Source organism: Taudactylus pleione, unplaced genomic scaffold (assembly GCF_031769625.1).
Source record: "Taudactylus pleione unplaced genomic scaffold, aTauple2 ptg000327l, whole genome shotgun sequence".
Classification (NCBI taxonomy): Eukaryota; Metazoa; Chordata; class Amphibia; order Anura; family Myobatrachidae; genus Taudactylus; species Taudactylus pleione.
This window is the reverse complement of record NW_028284728.1, coordinates 2,134,928-2,154,487: the sequence shown is the minus strand read 5'-3', so window position 1 is coordinate 2,154,487 and position 19,560 is coordinate 2,134,928. Positions and strand designations below refer to the sequence as shown.

The window sequence follows — 19,560 nt, the reverse complement described above, 5'->3', positions numbered from 1 at the left end:
CCGCTACTTTCCAATGCCGGCTACAGGCAAGCTAGAGGAAACGCCATCTCATGATGGTGTTACCTAGCAGCAAAGAGCAATGCTTATCGGTGTTTGATAGTGAGAGATTAGCCGCCGTCCCCACAGAGCAGGGCCGGACTGGGACTGAAAATAGGCCCTGGCATTTAAAGCACACAGGCCCACCTTGCGTCAGCATGTGGTTCCTGGCACAGACTCCTCCCCTTGCTATTCCTGACTCCTCCCACTTCCTAGTCTATGCTCTTACAAATATAATTAATATTACAGCAACATATAAGTGTACATTATTCTCTGTATTAAAATACACACATTACAGAGCTCATCCTGCAGGGGATTCAAACATATGCAATAGTCATACATTTGGTATTTGGTTGGTTCTGTTAAGTAAAGATGGCACTTCATTGGTGGAGGTCACACACAAAGAAAAGGGAAGGCATTTTCTCAATTGACCAAGACCTAGCTTAGCAGTTATAGAGGATTAGGCAATGTTCACTGTAGGAATTTTTGAGGGCAGGGGTGCTGAACACAGAGGACGACACATCTGTGCACACCAAAGAAGAGCCGTAACTATACATTTTGGTGCCCTGTGCACAAGAGCATTGGTGCCTCATTAAACATTGAGGTAAAGAGAGAGTCAGCGCCGAAAGGCGTGCGCAAAAAAACACAGGTGTGGTCTCACTGGTAAGGGGCATGACCACACAATAGTACCACCAATTGAAATTATGCCACAAAGTAGTGTCCCTTAGTCAAATTACACAGCACAGTAGTACCCCTTCATCACATTACACAGCACAGTAGTGCCCCTTCATCACATTAATCTTCATAGTAGTGCCCCATTGTCACATTACACCGCACAGTAGTGTTTCTTATTGACTTTACATCACACAGTAGTGCCCCATATTCACGTTACCCCACACAGTAGTGCCCCTTATTCACATTACATAACACAGTAGAGCCCATTCACATTATGCCAGAGACCATTCATGTTATGCATCATAGTAGTACTCCTTATACACATTATGCCACACAGCAGTAGTGCCCCTTATACATTATGCCACACAATAATGCCCCTTACACATTATGCCACACACAGTAATGCCCATTACACATTATGCCACACAATGATGCTCTTTACAAATTATGCCATGCAGTAGTAGTGCCCCTTATAATACATTATGTCATATAATAGTGTCCTTTATAACATTATGCTACACAGTAATGCCCCTTACACTTTGGGTCCCCCCAGTAACTCAACTCCTCCTGTGTCCCTCCAGCAGTCTCTCAACTTCCCTGTGTGCCATTAGCAGGTGTGGATTTGGTGCCGGGCCGCCAACCACTTGTGGCCAGGCACAGGGTGTCCAGTTTCGGAGGGCAGGCTGGTTTTCAGCCAGGAAAATGCCTTATTCAGCATCCAAATACAGGCCCTCTTGATGGCAGTGTTCCTTGGCTGGGACTGCTTGCTCTTGGAGGAGCAGGGAGGCTGCTTCCAGTCTGGGTGCTGCTGGCTGCCTGCTTCCCATGGCTGCTGTGTCTCCACATTACCATGCCTGCCAATGCCTGGACCTGAAGCCGTCTGCGCAGGGAGAGCTGTACGACTATGTCTTTGGCTCCTCACGCCAGTGTATAACCCAGTACACAATACCTGGAATTTCCCCCGCCCACCCTGACTTATCTTTGTGATTGGCTGCTGGATGCTGCTACTAAAACATGGGGAACACTGAACTGCGTGCATGCAGTGTTGTAGTAGGAACAGGAAGGAAGCTGCTTGGCTGTGCTGTAGTGGGAAGATACAGTAGCGCGGGTGCGGGGGAGTGGACACTGGATGCCCCTTCTGGTATGTGTCAGTAAAGGACAATTTTAACCTAAGATACACTGGTTCAGCCAATGGTGAAATGATATTTAACAATGTGTGATGTGTGTGTGACAATTAGTGACTGTTGTGTTTGAGGCAATGGATAACTGTTGTGTGACAAAGTCTGACTGCTGTCTGTGTGTGTGTGTGTGTGTGTGTGTGTGTGTGTGTGTGTGTGTGTGTGTGTGTGTGTGTGTGTGTGTGTGTGTGTGTGTGTGTGTGTGTGTGTGTGTGTGTGTGAGACAATGGATGACTGCTGTGTTTATGTGTACATCTGCATAGTAGCCATTTCTATCCTCAGTAAAAGAAAAAAAAAAAAGAATGGTAGCTGCTTTGAGCAAGTGGTGAATAAATGGCGTGAGCATGCGCGCCACATTTATTCACTGGAGAGAGGGACTGGGGGCATGGCCAGCAGGTCCCGGAGAACTGGACATGCATCCAGCGTAACAAAAATGGGGTATGGGTCATAGGTACAGTTTTTCCCATGAGACCAAGCCCCTTTAATTTTTGCAGTGCACCTTCAGCGTGCTCAATACGCCTAGGGCACCAAATAATATATTCCCTTTCCAAAAAAATTGAGCTAGGCCCGAGCTTGGTCTCCCCAACTAATCACTGCCAGCAGCGATTGGTTTGGGAGACACTGCCAGCAGCAACTGGTTTGGGAGACACTGCCAGCAGCAATTGGTTGAGAGAGCGGGCCTGCAGGACGAACTGTGTGTGTGCTATATCTGCAGCAACCAATCAGTGCCAGCAGCATCTCTCAAAAAATCGCCGCTGGCAGCGTCTGCTGCTCTCCGTTTTGACTCTGCAGATTCCATCGGCGCAGGCGGATCTTCCTTGCTGTGGTGGTGCTGGGCTCCTCTAGCTGCCTGAGCTCCATCCCTGATGCCTACCTCCCAGTTCTCTGTGCGCAGGGGGCCAGGGAGCTGGACACTGCACGGGCCAGGAAGGAGCTGGAGGCGGACAACAATTACCCGGCGGGGAGCTCCCACCAGGCGAGAGGTAACCACTGCTATCTACGATAAACCCCTTCCTCTATACCCAGCACTACCCCAGCTGCTATCCTGACCCCCTCCCTACCCCCAGCACTACCCCCATGCCCCCAATATTGTCTTCCTCAACCCACTATATAGGATGTATAGTTAGTATATATATGTATAGTTTGTGTATATATATATATATATATATATATAAACTAGGGGTGTGCACCGGCCACTTTTCGTGTTTTGTGTTTTGGTTTTGGATCTGGATCTTTCTTCGTGTTTTGGATCTGGATTGGTTTTGCCAAAACCACCCTTCCGTGTTTTGGGTTCTGGGTTTTGTGTTTTGGATCTGTATTTTTTTGAAAAAAAGCATAAAAACAGCTAAAATCACAGAATTTGTAGGTTTTTCTGCTCCTATGCTATTATTAACCTCAATAACCTTAATTTCCACTCATTTCCAGTCTATTCTGAACACCTCACACCTCACAATAGTGTTTTTATGTCCAAAAGGTTGCACCGAGGTAGCTGGATGACTATGCTAAGCGACACGAGTGGGCGGCACAAACACGTGACCCATCTAGGAGTGACACTGCAGTGGCAGACAGGATGGCAGTTAGAAAAACTAGGCCCCAAACTGTACATAATGCAAAGAAAAAAAGAGGTGCAAGATGGAATTGTCCTTGGGCCCTCCCACCCACCCTTATGTTGTATAAACAGGACATGCACACTTTAACAAATCAATCATTTCAGCGCCAGGGTCTGCCACACAACTGTGGCTGAAATGATTGGTTCGTTTGGGCCCCCACAAAACAAGCTGGCAATTAATGTGTCCCTGCACAAACTGGCTCTACGGAGGCAAGATGTCATCCTCATCCTCCTCATCCACCGATTCCTCACCCTCTTCAGTGTGTACATCCTCATCCTCACAAAGTATTAACTCGTCCCCACTTGAATCCACCACCACAGGTCCCTCTGTACGTTCTGGAGGCTGGTCTCCCTGGAAGAGCTGATAATTCATTTTGATGAACATCATCTTCTCCACATTCTGTGGAAGCAACCTCCTACGCCTTTCGCTGACAAGGTTCCCGGCTGCACTAAACACTCTTTCGGAGTACACACTGGAGGGGGGGCAACTCAGGTAAAATAGAGCCAGTTTGTACAGGGGCCTCCAAATTGCCTCTTTTTCCTGCCAGTACAGGTATGGACTGTCTGACATGCCTACTTGGATGCTGTCACCGATGTAATCCTCCACCATTCTGTCAATGGTGACAGTATCATATGCAGTGACAGTAGACATGTCAGAAATTGTTGCCAGGTCCTTCAGTCCGGACCAGATGTCCAAACTTGGTCCTGCCTGCCCTGCATCACCGCCAGCGGGTTGCTTAGGATACCTAAGTTTTTTCCTGGCAGCCCCAGTTGCGGGAGAAAATGAAGAAGGAGCCGTTGACGTGTCACGTTCCGCTTCAGCTGACAGTGTGTTCACCAGCAGGTCTTTGCACCTCTGCAGGCTTGTGTCGGCCGGAAAGAGAGACACCACATAGGCTTTAAACCTAGGATCGAGCACGGTGGCCAAAATGTAGTGGTCTGATTTCAACAGATTGACCACCCTGGAATCCTGGCAAAGCGAATGAAGGGCTTCATCCACAAGTCCCACATGCCGAGCGGAATCGCTCCGTCTTAGCTCCTCCTTCACTTTCTCCAGCTGCTTCTGCAAAAGCCTGATGAGGGGAATGACCTGACTCAAGCTGGCAGTGTCTGAACTGACTTCACGTGTGGCAAGTTCGAAGGGCTGAAGAACCTTGCACAACACGGAAATCATTCTCCACTGCGCTTGAGTCAGGTGCATACCCCCTCCTTTGCCTATGTCATAGGTGGATGTATAGGCTTGTATGGCCTTTTGCTGCTCCTCCATCCTCTGAAGCATATAGAGGGTTGAGTTCCACCGCGTCACAACCTCTTGCTTCAGGTGATGGCGGGGCAGGTTCAAGAGTGTTTGCTGGTGCTCCAGTCTTCGGCACGCAGTCGCTGAATGGCGAAAGTGGCCAGAAATTTTTCGGGCCACCCAAAGCGTCTCCTGCACGCCCCTGTCGCTTTTCAGAAAATTCTGCACCACCAAGTTTATTGTGTGAGCAAAACATGGGACGTGCTGGAATTTGCCCAGATGTAATGCCCGCACAATATTGGTGGCGTTGTCAGATATCACAAATCCCCAGGAGAGTCTAAGTGGGGTAAGCCACTGGGCGATGATTTCCCTCAGTTTCTCTAAGAGGTTGTCGGCGGTGTGCCTCTTACTGAAACCGGTGATACACAGCGTAGCCTGCCTTGTAACGAGCTGGCGTTTCTGAGATGCTGCTACTGGTGACGCTGCTGCTGTTGCTGCGTAAGGTGATACATCTACCCAGTGGGCTGTCACAGTCATATAGTCCTTAGTCTGCCCTGTTCCACTTGTCCACATGTCCGTGGTTAAGTGGACATTGTGTACAACGGCATTTTTCAGGACACTGAGGACACTTTTTCTGACGTTTCTGTACAGTCTCGGTATCGCCTGCCTAGTGAAGTGGAATCTAGACGGGATTTGGAACCGGGGACACACTACCTCCATCAATTGTCTAAATCCCACTGCACTAATGGCGGATACCGGACGCACGTCTAACACCAACATAGCAGTCAAGGCCTCAGTTATACGTTTTGCTTCAGGATGACTGCTGTCGTACTTCATCCTCCTCGCTAAGGACTGTTGGAGGGTCAATTGTTTAGTAAAAGTAGTGGTGTTCCTACTTCCTCTCTGGGATGATGAACGACTCCCAGCAGCAGCAGCAACAGCAGCAGCGGCAGCAGTAGGCGTAGCAATGCAGGATCCTCCGGAGGAATCCCGGATAGGAGAGTCAGTCATGCCAGTGATATGGCCTGCAGGACTACTTCCGATCCTGACTAAGGAGGAAATTGACGAGGAGGGAGTTGACGGTGTGGTTTGCAGGCGCTTGGATACAACAGGACAACGGGATTTAGGTGTCCCTGGACTGCTTACGGTCTGAGCCAAAGTTTCTGAACTTGACAGTAACTTTTTATGAACGCGCTGCAGGTGCCGTATAAGGGAGGATGTTCCTAGGTGGTTGACGTCCCTACCCCTACTTATTTCACCTTTACATATGGTACATATGGCAAGACAGTTGTTGTCCGGATTTGGATAGAAATATTGCCAGACCAAAGAGGTGGAATGTTTGGTCTTCTGCCCAGGCATGACCGTGATGGGCTTTTTCATCCCACGGACAACAACTGTCTCCCCCGGAGCCTGATTTAAACAAACCACATCACCATCAGAATCCTCCTCGCCAACTTCCTCCTCAGCGCCAGCTACACCAGTATCCTCATCCTGTTGTACTTCAACAGTGACATCTTCAATTTGCATATCAGCAAGTGGACTGTGGGTGCTCCTTTCAGCACTTGCAGGGGGCGTGCAAATGGTGGAAAGAGCCACCTCTTCCCGTCCAGTGCTGGGAAGGTCAGGCATCGCAACCACCACCACACTTGGACTCTCCTTGGGGATTTGTGATATCTTCTTAGAAAGCACAGTTCTTCGCTGTGCTTTTGCCAGCTTAACTCTTTTGATTTTTTTAGTGGGAGGAGTGCTTCCATCGTCATGTGAAGCTGAACCACTAGTCATGAACATACTAGGGATCGACCTTAGCCGTTCCTTGCCACTCCGTGTCGTAAATGGCATATTGGCAAGTTTACGTTTCTCTTCAGCTGATTTAAATGTCTTTTTCAAGGTCATTTTCCTGAACTTTGCCATTTGGGATTGTATGTGCCCTCTACTATGACATTGGGCATCGGCCTTGGCAGACGACGTTGATGGCATGTTATCGTCTATGTCATGACTAGTGGCAGCAGCTTCAGCACTAGGAGGAAGTGGTTCTTGATCTTTCTCTATTTTATTTTTATCGGAGAAAGTTTGGTCCTCCATTTATGTTATATCGATTTGATATATACGTGCGGCTAAACACAGAAAATAATTTTTTTTTTGGTTTGGACTGGAGTGTACTTTGTGGGTTACAGCACCCTTTAACGGTCAAGCCAGCCGGCCCTTTACTTATGACACAGGCGCACTCTTGGCACTACTTTGTTGATGCACGTGCGGCTACTGCGCACACAATTCACAAACACAGAAAATAATTTTTTTTTGGTTTGGACTGGAGTGTACTTTGGGGGTTACAGCACCCTTTAACGGTCAAGCCAGCCGGCCCTTTACTTATGACACAGGCGCACGCTTGGCACTACTTTGTTGATGCACGTGCGGCTACTGCGCACACAATTCACAAACACAGAAAATAATTTTTTTTTGGTTTGGACTGGAGTGTACTTTCGGGGGTTACAGCACCCTTTAACGGTCAAGCCAGCCGGCCCTTTACTTATGACACAGGCGCACGCTTGGCACTACTTTGTTGATGCACGTGCGGCTACTGCGCACACAATTCACAAACACAGAAAATAATTTTTTTTTGGTTTGGACTGGAGTGTACTTTCGGGGGTTACAGCACCCTTTAACGGTCAAGCCAGCCGGCCCTTTACTTATGACACAGGCGCACGCTTGGCACTACTTTGTTGATGCACGTGCGGCTACTGCGCACACAATTCACAAACACAGAAAATAATTTTTTTTTGGTTTGGACTGGAGTGTACTTTCGGAGGTTACAGCACCCTTTAACGGTCAAGCCAGCCGGCCCTTTACTTATGACACAGGCGCACGCTTGGCACTACTTTGTTGATGCACGTGCGGCTACTGCGCACACAATTCACAAACACAGAAAATAATTTTTTTTTAGGTTTGGACTGGAGTGTACTTTCGGGGGGTTACAGCACCCTTAACGGTCAAGCCAGCCGGCCCTTTACTTATGACACAGGCGCACGCTTGGCACTACTTTGTTGATGCACGTGCGGCTACTGCGCACACAATTCACAAACACAGAAAATAATTTTTTTTTGGTTTGGACTGGAGTGTACTTTCGGGGGTTACAGCACCCTTAACAGTCAAGCCAGCCGGCCCTTTACTTATGACACAGGCGCACGCTTGGCACTACTTTGTTGATGCACGTGCGGCTACTGCGCACACAATTCACAAACACAGAAAATAATTTTTTTTTTGGTTTGGACTGGAGTGTACTTTCGGGGGTTACAGCACCCTTAACGGTCAAGCCAGCCGGCCCTTTACTTATGACACAGGCGCACGTTTGGCACTACTTTGTTGATGCACGTGCGGCTACTGCGCACACAATTCACAAACACAGAAAATAATTTTTTTTTTGGTTTGGACTGGAGTGTACTTTCGGGGGTTACAGCACCCTTAACGGTCAAGCCAGCCGGCCCTTTACTTATGACACAGGCGCACGTTTGGCACTACTTTGTTGATGCACGTGCGGCTACTGCGCACACAATTCACAAACACAGAAAATAATTTTTTTTTTGGTTTGGACTGGAGTGTACTTTCGGGGGTTACAGCACCCTTAACGGTCAAGCCAGCCGGCCCTTTACTTATGACACAGGCGCACGCTTGGCACTACTTTGTTGATGCACGTGCGGCTACTGCGCACACAATTCACAAACACAGAAAATAATTTTTTTTTGGTTTGGACTGGAGTGTACTTTCGGGGGTTACAGCACCCTTTAACGGTCAAGCCAGCTGGCCCTTTACTTATGACACAGGCGCACGCTTGGCACTACTTTGTTGATGCACGTGCGGCTACTGCGCACACAATTCACAAACACAGAAAATAATTTTTTTTTAGGTTTGGACTGGAGTGTACTTTCGGGGGTTACAGCACCCTTAACGGTCAAGCCAGCCGGCCCTTTACTTATGACACAGGCGCACGCTTGGCACTACTTTGTTGATGCACGTGCGGCTACTGCGCACACAATTCACAAACACAGAAAATAATTTTTTTTTTGGTTTGGACTGGAGTGTACTTTCGGGGGTTACAGCACCCTTAACGGTCAAGCCAGCCGGCCCTTTACTTATGACACAGGCGCACGCTTGGCACTACTTTGTTGATGCACGTGCGGCTACTGCGCACACAATTCACAAACACAGAAAATAATTTTTTTTGGGGTTTGGACTGGAGTGTACTTTCGGGGGTTACAGCACCCTTAACGGTCAAGCCAGCCGGCCCTTTACTTATGACACAGGCGCACGTTTGGCACTACTTTGTTGATGCACGTGCGGCTACTGCGCACACAATTCACAAACACAGAAAATAATTTTTTTTTTGGTTTGGACTGGAGTGTACTTTCGGGGGTTACAGCACCCTTAACGGTCAAGCCAGCCGGCCCTTTACTTATGACACAGGCGCACGCTTGGCACTACTTTGTTGATGCACGTGCGGCTACTGCGCACACAATTCACAAACACAGAAAATATATTATTTTTTTAGCACTTGGGGGGAGCACCCCTGATGGACAGAGCACCCCCTGGACAACACTACAGCACCCCTTTAGGACTGGGACACTGCACAGGACTTTGGAGTGGACACAGCCCCTATGGAGAACTGACTGCACAACACAGTCCAGCCAGCCCCTATGGACTTTGAAGTAGTGGACACAGCCCCTATTAACAACAGCAGCACAGCACAACACAGCCAGCCCCTATGGACTTTGAAGTAGTGGACAACAGCAGCACTACACTACACTACACTACACAGCACTAACTCCCACCCTCCCTCTTCACTGTCCACAGCCGAGTGAGAAAATGGCGCCGACGCGGGTACCTTATATAGGATCCAAAACCCGCGAGACTCGGAAGGCGGGATGATGACGTTTTGCCTCGATGTCAGATCCGAGTCAGGCGGGAAAAGTCGAGCCTGACTCGGATCGGACTCGGATCGGGGGGGCTCGGGGGGGTTCGGATTTCAGAAATCCGAACCCGCTCACCCCTAATATAAACTTAATATATACACACACAAACATATTTATATATATATATATATATATATATGGGACTACATATCCCAGCATGCCCTGCCACAGTTTTAGCATGCCCTAATAGCAAAACTGTGGCACTGCATGCAGGGATGTGTAGTTCCATTGCAGCTGGAGGGCCTGAGTTTGACACCACTGGTGTACACCATATATAAATATACACACATTAGACTAACACTATCACACTAACTATACATCTTACACACCAGGACAAACATGCACCCTAGCACAGTACACACACACACACAGATTCATTTCACACTTACTTTTTGATGCAGCTAAAGCAGCAGGTTGCAGATGGTGATGGGGGCGGGCACCTTGCACCATTAGGCCCCACCCCCTCGCGGCATACTGCCACGATTTGCGGGGATCTGAGATGAGGCAACAGGGATCAGGACTATTCACTGATGCCTGCAGACGGATATGTATCGGGGCGCAGGGGGGATTATTGCTACTGCTCTCTGGCCGGAGCAGAACAGAAGTGCTCTATGGCTCCACCCACAATGGGCGATTCTAAAGGGATTTCTGGCCAACAGCGCAGCTGGATGGTTCTGACTGATGGCCGGGGCCAGCCACTCTGATTGTGTTATAAACACAATGGGAGTGACTATTGAGTGACCAGAAAGCAGTAGCACTTTTCCCCTGCCGCTAAGCAGGGCATCGGAAAGCATATTATCTGCTCAGCTGAGCTGATCTTCTACACAGCCGGACCGGCCCATCTGGTCATCGACCCTTCTGGCATTTGCCAGATTTGCCCGATGGCCAGTCCGGCCCTGCCACAGAGTCTATGGGGAAAGTGGTAAAGTGTGCTGGGGTAGAGTAAGGCCTGCAAAGGTTGGTTGACCCTTTCTTTTGCTGGTGTTTATGTTGGCATTTCGCCACATGATATATATGGTATGTAGTTAGGAAGCCGACGGTCGAAATGCTGACCGCCGGCTTCCCGACTGTCATATACCAACAGGGGACTAATGATAGGCGTCAAAATCCCGATGCCTATCATAATACCTATGTTGGGATTCCGACGCCCGGCATACCGAACGAAAGTAAGCCAGGCAGTGGGTTCGGACAGCCATGGGGGAGGGGAGTGTTAGGTTATGGGCTCCTGGGGGGGACTTATGGTTAGGCACCCCCCTGGGAGGGTTAGGGTCAGGCTAAGGAAAGGGGGGGTAGAATTAGGCACCCCCTGGAGGGTGGTTAGGGTTAGGCGCCCCCCGGAAGGGTTAGGTTTAGGGTGCGGGGAGGGGGGGGTTAGGTTTAGGCACTTACAGGGAGGTTAGGGTTAGGCACTGGGGAGAAGGTTAGGGTTTGGCACCCCTAAAGGAGGGTTAGGGGGGGAGAGGGTTAAGGATAGTACAAATACTTACCCTGTCGGGATATTCTAGTGCCGGTCTTCCGGCGTCTGGATTTGAACCGATTCAGATAAATATTGCCCATAATCACTTTTATTAATACTGCACCTTTTATAGCCAAACACCAGACATGGAAGATAATAAATTAAAGCAGTACATAAACTCCCTATCACTCTATCAGTCACATTCTATGCATAGACCCCTTCTTAATACTTAGCAAAACTTCTCAAAAAAATAAAGACAAGATCAAATTAATTTTGACAGGTCAAATTGAAAATTAGATTATTCTGATTAAATTATAAATTAATGTTAAAGTTAGTATAGTGGCGGAAGAAGAACGGCTGATAAATAAGACAACAAACACAATCATTCAATTTAAACATTGGTGTCCAACTCTCCATAAATCAATAATACACCCGCAGCTGACTTGTGTTAATTGCTGGAAGGGACATTTATTAGGCCATCACATTATACTGTATAAAGGAGAATGCACCCACTAAAACATAAACATATGCAAACGATGCAGTCGTTCTACCACCACCCGACAATGCAAAGCAAAAACATACAAACAGGGAGGGAGGGCAGGATTTCCAGGAGTAAAAATGGAGACACTACTAACGGACAACAGTTTATAAATCACCTAAGAACACACCCCTTCACCTAACTGGTTTAAAATCAATAAGGTCTTAAAGGGGCCTTGCTTGAAAGCACCTACTGTAGGGGTTTAATTATGCAAAGCTAGATCCCTGTCTTGCTCTTCAATTCCCATGACCAGTTCTCCATAGTCATATGAGAAGAAACCATGCACCATTATAGCCATGTCACCAGCCGACCTATTCCAGTCCAAGTTTTTCTATTTCCACTGTGTCTTTTTCTAAGATAACTAGAGGTTTTTGGTAAATCTTACTGAATAAGGTGAATTTCTGGCAAGTATTACGCACAAATTGCATTATATTAGAGATGTGCGGGTCTGGTTCTCAGAGAACCGACAATAACTGAATTTAGGGATTCGGAGACGAACCGAGTCCGAGTTCGGAATCGCTTTGGGGTACCAAGTCAAACCGAGTCCCGGTTCGGATCTTCCTGCGGTTCGGAACTCGGATTTAAAAACCAAAGTCGAGTTTTAGATTGCATGCTAGCAGGTCAAAATTACGTCATTTTAGCTTTTTTTTTTAAATTATTTAAAAAAAATACAGATCCAAAACACTAAGATAAATAAGGATCCAAAACCAAAACAAGGGGGTCGGCGCACACCCTCCACATTATATTTCTGTCACACCCACATACTGTACAGATATCCCTTCATGTATCTGCAAGTTGTCATAGCAGTCTGTTATTGTTATTATTACATGTTTGTATGCAGCCCCATTACACTCTTGCATCCACTTCAACAAATCAAATTAGGAATAAATTTCTATAAAATTGTATTGTCTCTAATTGTGAATGGGCCACAAGTTCCTGCATAATATGTCCTCTCCGTTTCCATGTGTTAGTTGTGACGGGGGCTTTGGATTATCTACATTTTGTGTTAAGTCACATTACTTAGACAATAATGGAGCAAAGTAAATGTATTTACCACATCTGTATAATAACGTATCCAGTGCAAATTGCTAATTAATTGCTCCATACTATTGCCTGCTAAGTGTTCTTACACAATTGCATTATACTGTTGGTTTTATACACTATAGCCACTTTTTTTCAAGAACCAAGATGTAAATTCATATTTTAGAGTGTTTTATTCATCACAAAGTATTATTTTATATAATAGTGTTTGTGTGACATTATAATAGTCTGTATTTGTATAGTCAGAGTATAATGCAGTTTGGTTAATGTAACTGCTGCAATATTGGGACAATATTTTATTGCTGATTCAATTCTCAATTATTTCTGGTTAAAATCTCTTCACAACAGTATCCTGGACCTGAGGGTATAAAGTTATTCATAGACAGACATGTTTTTTTTTTATCTTCTTAAAACCGCCATAGGCGTCCTTCACTGCCAAGTTGTGCAAAATGAGGCAGTCCCTGTTTTTCTCGCCTGTACCAGGACTCTGCAAAACTGCTAACAGCAAATAGCCTCATGTAATTCTATTACATTTATTTATACTTTGTCGAGAATTTGAACTTGTGAGCGAACTTCGTACAATTATTTTTTGTTTGCATCGTTCCTATTGGTTAAATTATCTTTAAAACTTCCTAGTACCGCACAAAAAACAATATTTAGGAAGCCGGATATACAGCTATAAAACCAGCATAATGCAGGTCGGCCTTGGCGTAATCCTAGCAGCAAGCATACCTACTCTACAGTATTTGGCATGTATTAATATTATATTGGGGAACTCAGAATATGATCCAGAGGTAAAACACAATGAAGCAGTTTGTAATTAGAAGATTGGTAAATTTGAGATGTAAAAACACAGCGGGAGCTTTAACCGGGGTCAAAAGTTTCCGGAGGGTCAAGTGCGCCTGTAATTGGTTTTGTTGGCTCTGAATATCTGAAAGACAAGGTTCCTTTAAGTACTGAACTTACAGATGGACTTTATGAATAGAGATCTGATGCTGTCTTGGGAATATTAAGTTATAGACAGGCCCAAGGGAAATTGCGGGATAAAGAAAAGAGTTCTGTACACAACCTGGTAAACAGAAATATGCGCTGTCTGCCGCTTGTGGTCAAAAGGAGTCTTTTATGTAACACAGATAATAATGGTGCATAAACTGATGGCATTGTGCCTATCATCCATAGAGTAGCAACTGACTGGTGGGTGAAATAAAACACAAGCACTGGTTATAGGAGCAAATATTAATTCAAGGGAGATCTCTGAGATATCACTCACTCATTAAACTGATAGATCCTATGTATATTGTTCTACATTTTATTGCTTAACATTAACAGCGTCACAGACAATTTATGCACAATCTTCCCTAAAAACGTAAAGGCTACTTTCATTAAAAAAATATATATATACTGTAATTACAAAAGAGGAATACACATGCACAAGAACAATTTCAGGTATAAACTATAGTAACAAGATTTTACACAGATTCACAGATACACACTCACAATGGTTTTCTAATGTTACGAGCAAACAACAGGTTCATACAAATATATATATATAGATATATCTATAATATATATATGTATATATAACACACACATATATATATATGTATAATTTACAGATATATATATATATATATATATATATATATATATAATTTACAGATATATATATATATATATATTTTATTTTTTATTTATTTATTTGTTTTAAAGGGATAAAAAATATAATAAAAACAAAGAATATTTTTTCAATATATAAATTAAAATACAATGACAAGGAAAAAGCAATCAAGAAATGATACATCCAAAGCGCAATCCATGTATAGCGTAATATGATTTGCACATTTGTGAAACGAGTGAGGGGAGAAACACTGGACGTGTACAATTTATGAAGCAATGCATCTGCAACAAGTTAAGAACTCCAGCCCCTACAGCAAGTTTCTTGTTAGAGAGCACAGCAAAGCACAACTATAAGGGAAAGCTGAGCTTCTCTCCCCAGTGACTGATCCGCATGTTTTCTTAATAAACCAGCTCTGGATATGACCTTCCTGTGTTGCTTCTCTGGCAGAAAGTTTAAGTGACCAATCTTCTTTCATATGCTTCTTGTGAGACTCGGCCTATTCCTAAAGGTGTGAAGTATACAGTACATGACAACCACTTAATGCTAACAAACACAGGCCGCAGCAAAACAACTGGGTTCAATGTCTACCCGTCACCTAATCGTATCTTGTGGGCTGATGCGTTATCCATGAGAGCGAAGCTTATCAATTCTCTAGGAACTAGTGAGGCAGGAGGCACTTTGTAAATCTTATTACCTCGTGCCTCAGTGATATCACTGTTTCCACTGTTTCCTCTGGAGTTCATAGACTGAATATTGTCAAAACAGCCTTACCCTTTACAATAGTAATAAATCATATTATGTACTATCTTGATATTTTATATTACAACAATTTGCCAATAAAATATATACACCATTTTTTATTATGTAGAAGGTGCAGTTTTATTATATTTTTTCATTAAAAAGTTAAAATTTTCTAGAGGCACACCAATTCTAATTTTTCTGGGTTTTTCCAAATATTAGTAAGAGCTGCCATATTGTTTAACCAGCCACCATGAGATAAAACACAATCCATAGACCACAAACAACAGTGCCCCCAGTGGGCAAAATCCAAATGATCATGGTAAAAGGATGAATAGTTGCTTTAATCAATCAATACCTCTCTAATAATTCATCGCTCTGACATGCGGCTACTTTTGTCTCACCGAGCTGGAATGGTTGGTTCAAAAGTATATTTTGTTGTAAAATTGGCGAAAATTTTAGTGTAGTGTCCCTTTAACATGGCCCCTGTTTGGCAAATAAAAATAAAAATACATTTTGGCGATAAAAGTTCATGAAAAATTTAACATGAGGAACTAATTAATATTACGTATCGTGCTTGGATAAATTGAAGATTACAAGTCTCTATCGCCTGTGATGAGTCGCTTACTAAACCCTTTTCTCTGTTTTACACATCACCATTCATCCTGATCACTGACCTCACTTCAAAAAAAACATGCGTGAAAACTAAATATATAATCCCATCTGGATGATACAACCAAGAGTCACTTAACAAACATTGGATCTTTTCCTCCCCTTTAGAGCCTTATTATCCTGGGGGGGACAGGCTATCATCTGTCAAAATAAACTGCTTGTAAATCGAAACTTCTCAATTCAGAACCTGGAGTTTTCTGGGACGTCATTTGCTGCTAAATGACAAAACAGTCATCAACTTTTCCCGAAAACTTTTCCCGAAAGTTAATAGTTTAAAATGATCTGTAAGCCTCTGCACGAAGAAGGGGGAAAAACATCCTTGCCAGAGACAGAACAACAGCCGTGGTCCAAAAAATATCTTTTGGTGGAAAAAAAGGAACAGTGGAAGCTTAAAAAACTATTTACATACATGTCAGTTTTTGACATTCATAAGCTACAAGCAACATGTGTGATGAAAGTGTCGCAACAATGACCAAAACACATAAACGTCAAACTTGCCGTCTCGTGGAGAGTCATAAACTTGCAAAAACTTCATCATAAACCAGGAAGTAAAGGTTGGAAAAAAAGAGTTTAAAACTTACCGAGCTTACGGAATGGGAGAGATCTTAGATCCGTGGATGGGGACTTTCACACTGCAGCAGCAGAGGGAGGAGGTTGGATTTGAGGAAGGCTGGACTGGAAGCTCCCCTGGCTGAAGCAGCGAGTCTGAATGTGTATGTGTAGTATCTCCCTGTGAGTGAGTGGCAAATGTGTACAGTACACTGCAAGCACTGTGCCTGTGGATGGAGCAATGTACACTGACTCAGTCCCTGGCAATGGTCTCAGCTCAGAGTGTGAGTCTGTATGAGTCTCTCTCTTTCTCCAATCATGGATCAGTGAAAACCGACTACAAGTCCTCCCAGACTGCAAGTTCCACAACTGCAGCAACGTACCCCACAGACCACCAGACACAAACCTAGAAGAGAAACCAAAGGTCTCACAGGCACTACACATATAGTACATGAGGTCATGAGCCGAAAAGACAAACAGATGTAAAAACAAACACATAAAAATACTGAAATATAATATTAAACTGTTTTCAAAGACAAAATAAAAAGATAAATTGAACGTAAATAATTTGAGACACTTTTACGTAGAAGGGTACAAATTTGAAACAACATATGAACAGTTGATGTAAAGCAAATGAAAATCTTCAATTTGTAATGATGAATCAAGATTTTGTTAATCATTTAATATATTATTTCGTACAAATTTAAATAACAATAGTTTTTCTATTTTTAGGGCTGATTTGCAAACATTAAAATTTCGGTGTAAATTTGTACAAAATCAAAGCAGCCAATCGGTCATTAGCTTTTATCTGTCTACTGCAAGTAGGACAATGAAAGAAAATGTCTGGTTGGTCAATATGGTTTAGTGCAAATTTGCTTCTGAATGCATCGCTAGGAAGAAAAGCAAAAACAAATAAAAAATAAAATTAATAAAACAACCCTAGTAGAGAAGTATAGGTTCAATCATAGATGGCTCTGACAAAACGTTTAAAATTAACCCGGTTGTCTGTGCGCAGCGGTGGCAGCCATTTTGTGGGCTGCACCAATGTTCATGAGGGGTTGGGTATGGGATCCCGGCTGTCAGATCACCGAAAGCGGTATCCCGACAGTCACAATCCCAACACTAAGTGGTAAGTTCCCTAACACTAACCCTTACCTCTCCCCCTCCCTCCCCGATGCCTCAACCTGACCTCCCCCCCTAGTGCCTAAACCTAACCTCCCAGTACCCTTAACCTAACCCTCTGCCCTTTGTGCTTAACCCTAACCCCCCCGCTAGTGCCTAACCGCTATAACTAACCCTCCCCTAAACCCCGACACTTACCTTCCGGATGCCGGTGGTCGAAATTCTGGAGCCGGGATCCCAACTGCTGTCGGGATGCCGACGCAAGTATTTAGGCCATTGGCATTCCTTGTGCGTGGTTGCTTACTACATCCTGTTCATGAGATTCATGTCTATCAATTAATTTGGAATCTAATTATTAATGTCACAGTGACGTCAATAGTTCATAGGGAATCGATAGGAGACATTCTCATAAATATTGGTTCAGCTGCCGGTCACGTAGATGGGACAGGCATGCTTTTAGGTAGAAAATGAAAAACAAATTGTAATTCCAAGTAACGCGAGTTAGAAGTGGCATACAGAAAGAATGACACAGATTCACAAGATATTCTTTGAACTTGAAATTAAATTTCCAGATCCTAAAAAATAGTATTAGAAATGAACCGGGCTACGCGGAATATTTACATGGCCGACTCTGCTGTAATTTAAGTAGTACATACACAAAGCTCTTGCAGTGCACTGCCTAGAAAAAGAATTGAGTCAGCCTGGGGTCCTAGAGCTCTCGCTGCATAATCTATTAATTGGTGGCCATTAAGGTGCTGTTTGACTGCGTGAAGCACACAGAAGTCTGATTGTGACTGAGCTGTGTTTCCAATGAAAGTGGAGTTATTTTAGCTGCAGACATGTTTACATTACTGTGGTTTAGTCTATAACTTTCTCTTTTTCTCGCTCAGGATTTTACTCCATGAAGCAAAGCCCTCAGCTTCTAGACATTCCAAAAAGTCTGCCAAAATAATAGAAAAAAAATGCAGAAATATATATTTAAAAAATAAATAAATAAATAAAAAGAGTGCAAAAAAAAAAAATAGACACAGATAGACCCCCATGCCCCAGTCCGTCCGGGGGCTGAGTGGACAGAATTCTTGCCCCCCCTTCCCCCGTAGATTGCACTCACTGGATCTGTTCATGCTGCCTCTTAGTTCTCTCTTTGTTAAGCTCTTGTCCTTTCTTAGCTTCAGTGTAGAATCCATCAGGGTCCCATTTCCTGTTTGTAGGAGAAAACCATCCCAACACGGAATTTGGAACCTACCTCGTGCAGGGGCTCTTGTGAATGTTTGTTTATTATTCAAAAACAAAATAAGATCTGGATTATGAAGAGAATACGTCCATTGATTGATCCATTCTGTTGTCAAACTTAATTAATGTGACCAAATACTTCTAAAAAAAAACAAAAACAAAACATACCCCCTCTGCACAAAAGGGGGACCTCCCCCAAGGAGTACGTAAATTACTAGACAGTTGTGTTTGCATATGGAATATGTCACTTTTTTTGTAATATGGAACATGTAACTTTTACATTTAATTGCTGTCAAACCACTGTTCTCTCTTTGGTATATGACACTTCATTACATGCACAGTTCTAACACAGGTTCCATCACTCATGTTACAGCTTGTGAGGTACATTCTATCAGAGTTTTCACCCCATTCTCTCTGTGGAATTGGTATGTAATGCCGGTGGATGTATTGACGGTACTGACGCTGGAAGCCCGAACCTTCAGGATTCCGACTGGGGTTGGTAAGTACCCTAACCCTCCCCTATCACATCCCTACCCCTACTCTCTCTTAGTGGTGAGTACCCTAACCTCCCCCTAGTGGCACCTAACCCTAACACTCCCCTTCCCCTAGCCTAAAGCTAACCCTTCCCCCTGCGGCTAACAGCCCTCGCTTACCTTTGTTCGGGATGCCGGGCGTTGGGATTTCGGCATCTGTCTAAAGATAGGCATCGGGATTTAGACTCCTATCTTTAGTACAGAGTCATTCTTCCAGTGTCGGGATTCCGACGTCCTGCATTCCAGGCACCGGTAAATAAACTGAATCCCATATCTGCATATTGCTGCTATCTATCGCCCACCTGGGCCACATGAACAGTTTCCCTCATCAAGGGTGAATTCAATATACCTATTGTTAGTC

The 19,560-nt window shown here is 44.4% G+C and overlaps 1 protein-coding gene across 1 annotated transcript in view; it reads right to left on the bottom strand.

The window, feature by feature from the left end:
- ERG (ETS transcription factor ERG) overlaps positions 1–16,534 on the bottom strand; it is a 360,355-nt gene extending 343,821 nt beyond the window's left edge. The window contains exon 1 of the mRNA XM_088443146.1: positions 16,344–16,534. The gene's annotated coding sequence lies outside the window, so the exon portion shown is untranslated. The remainder of the gene's footprint in view (positions 1–16,343) is intronic.
- Positions 16,535–19,560: the final 3,026 nt, after the last annotated feature.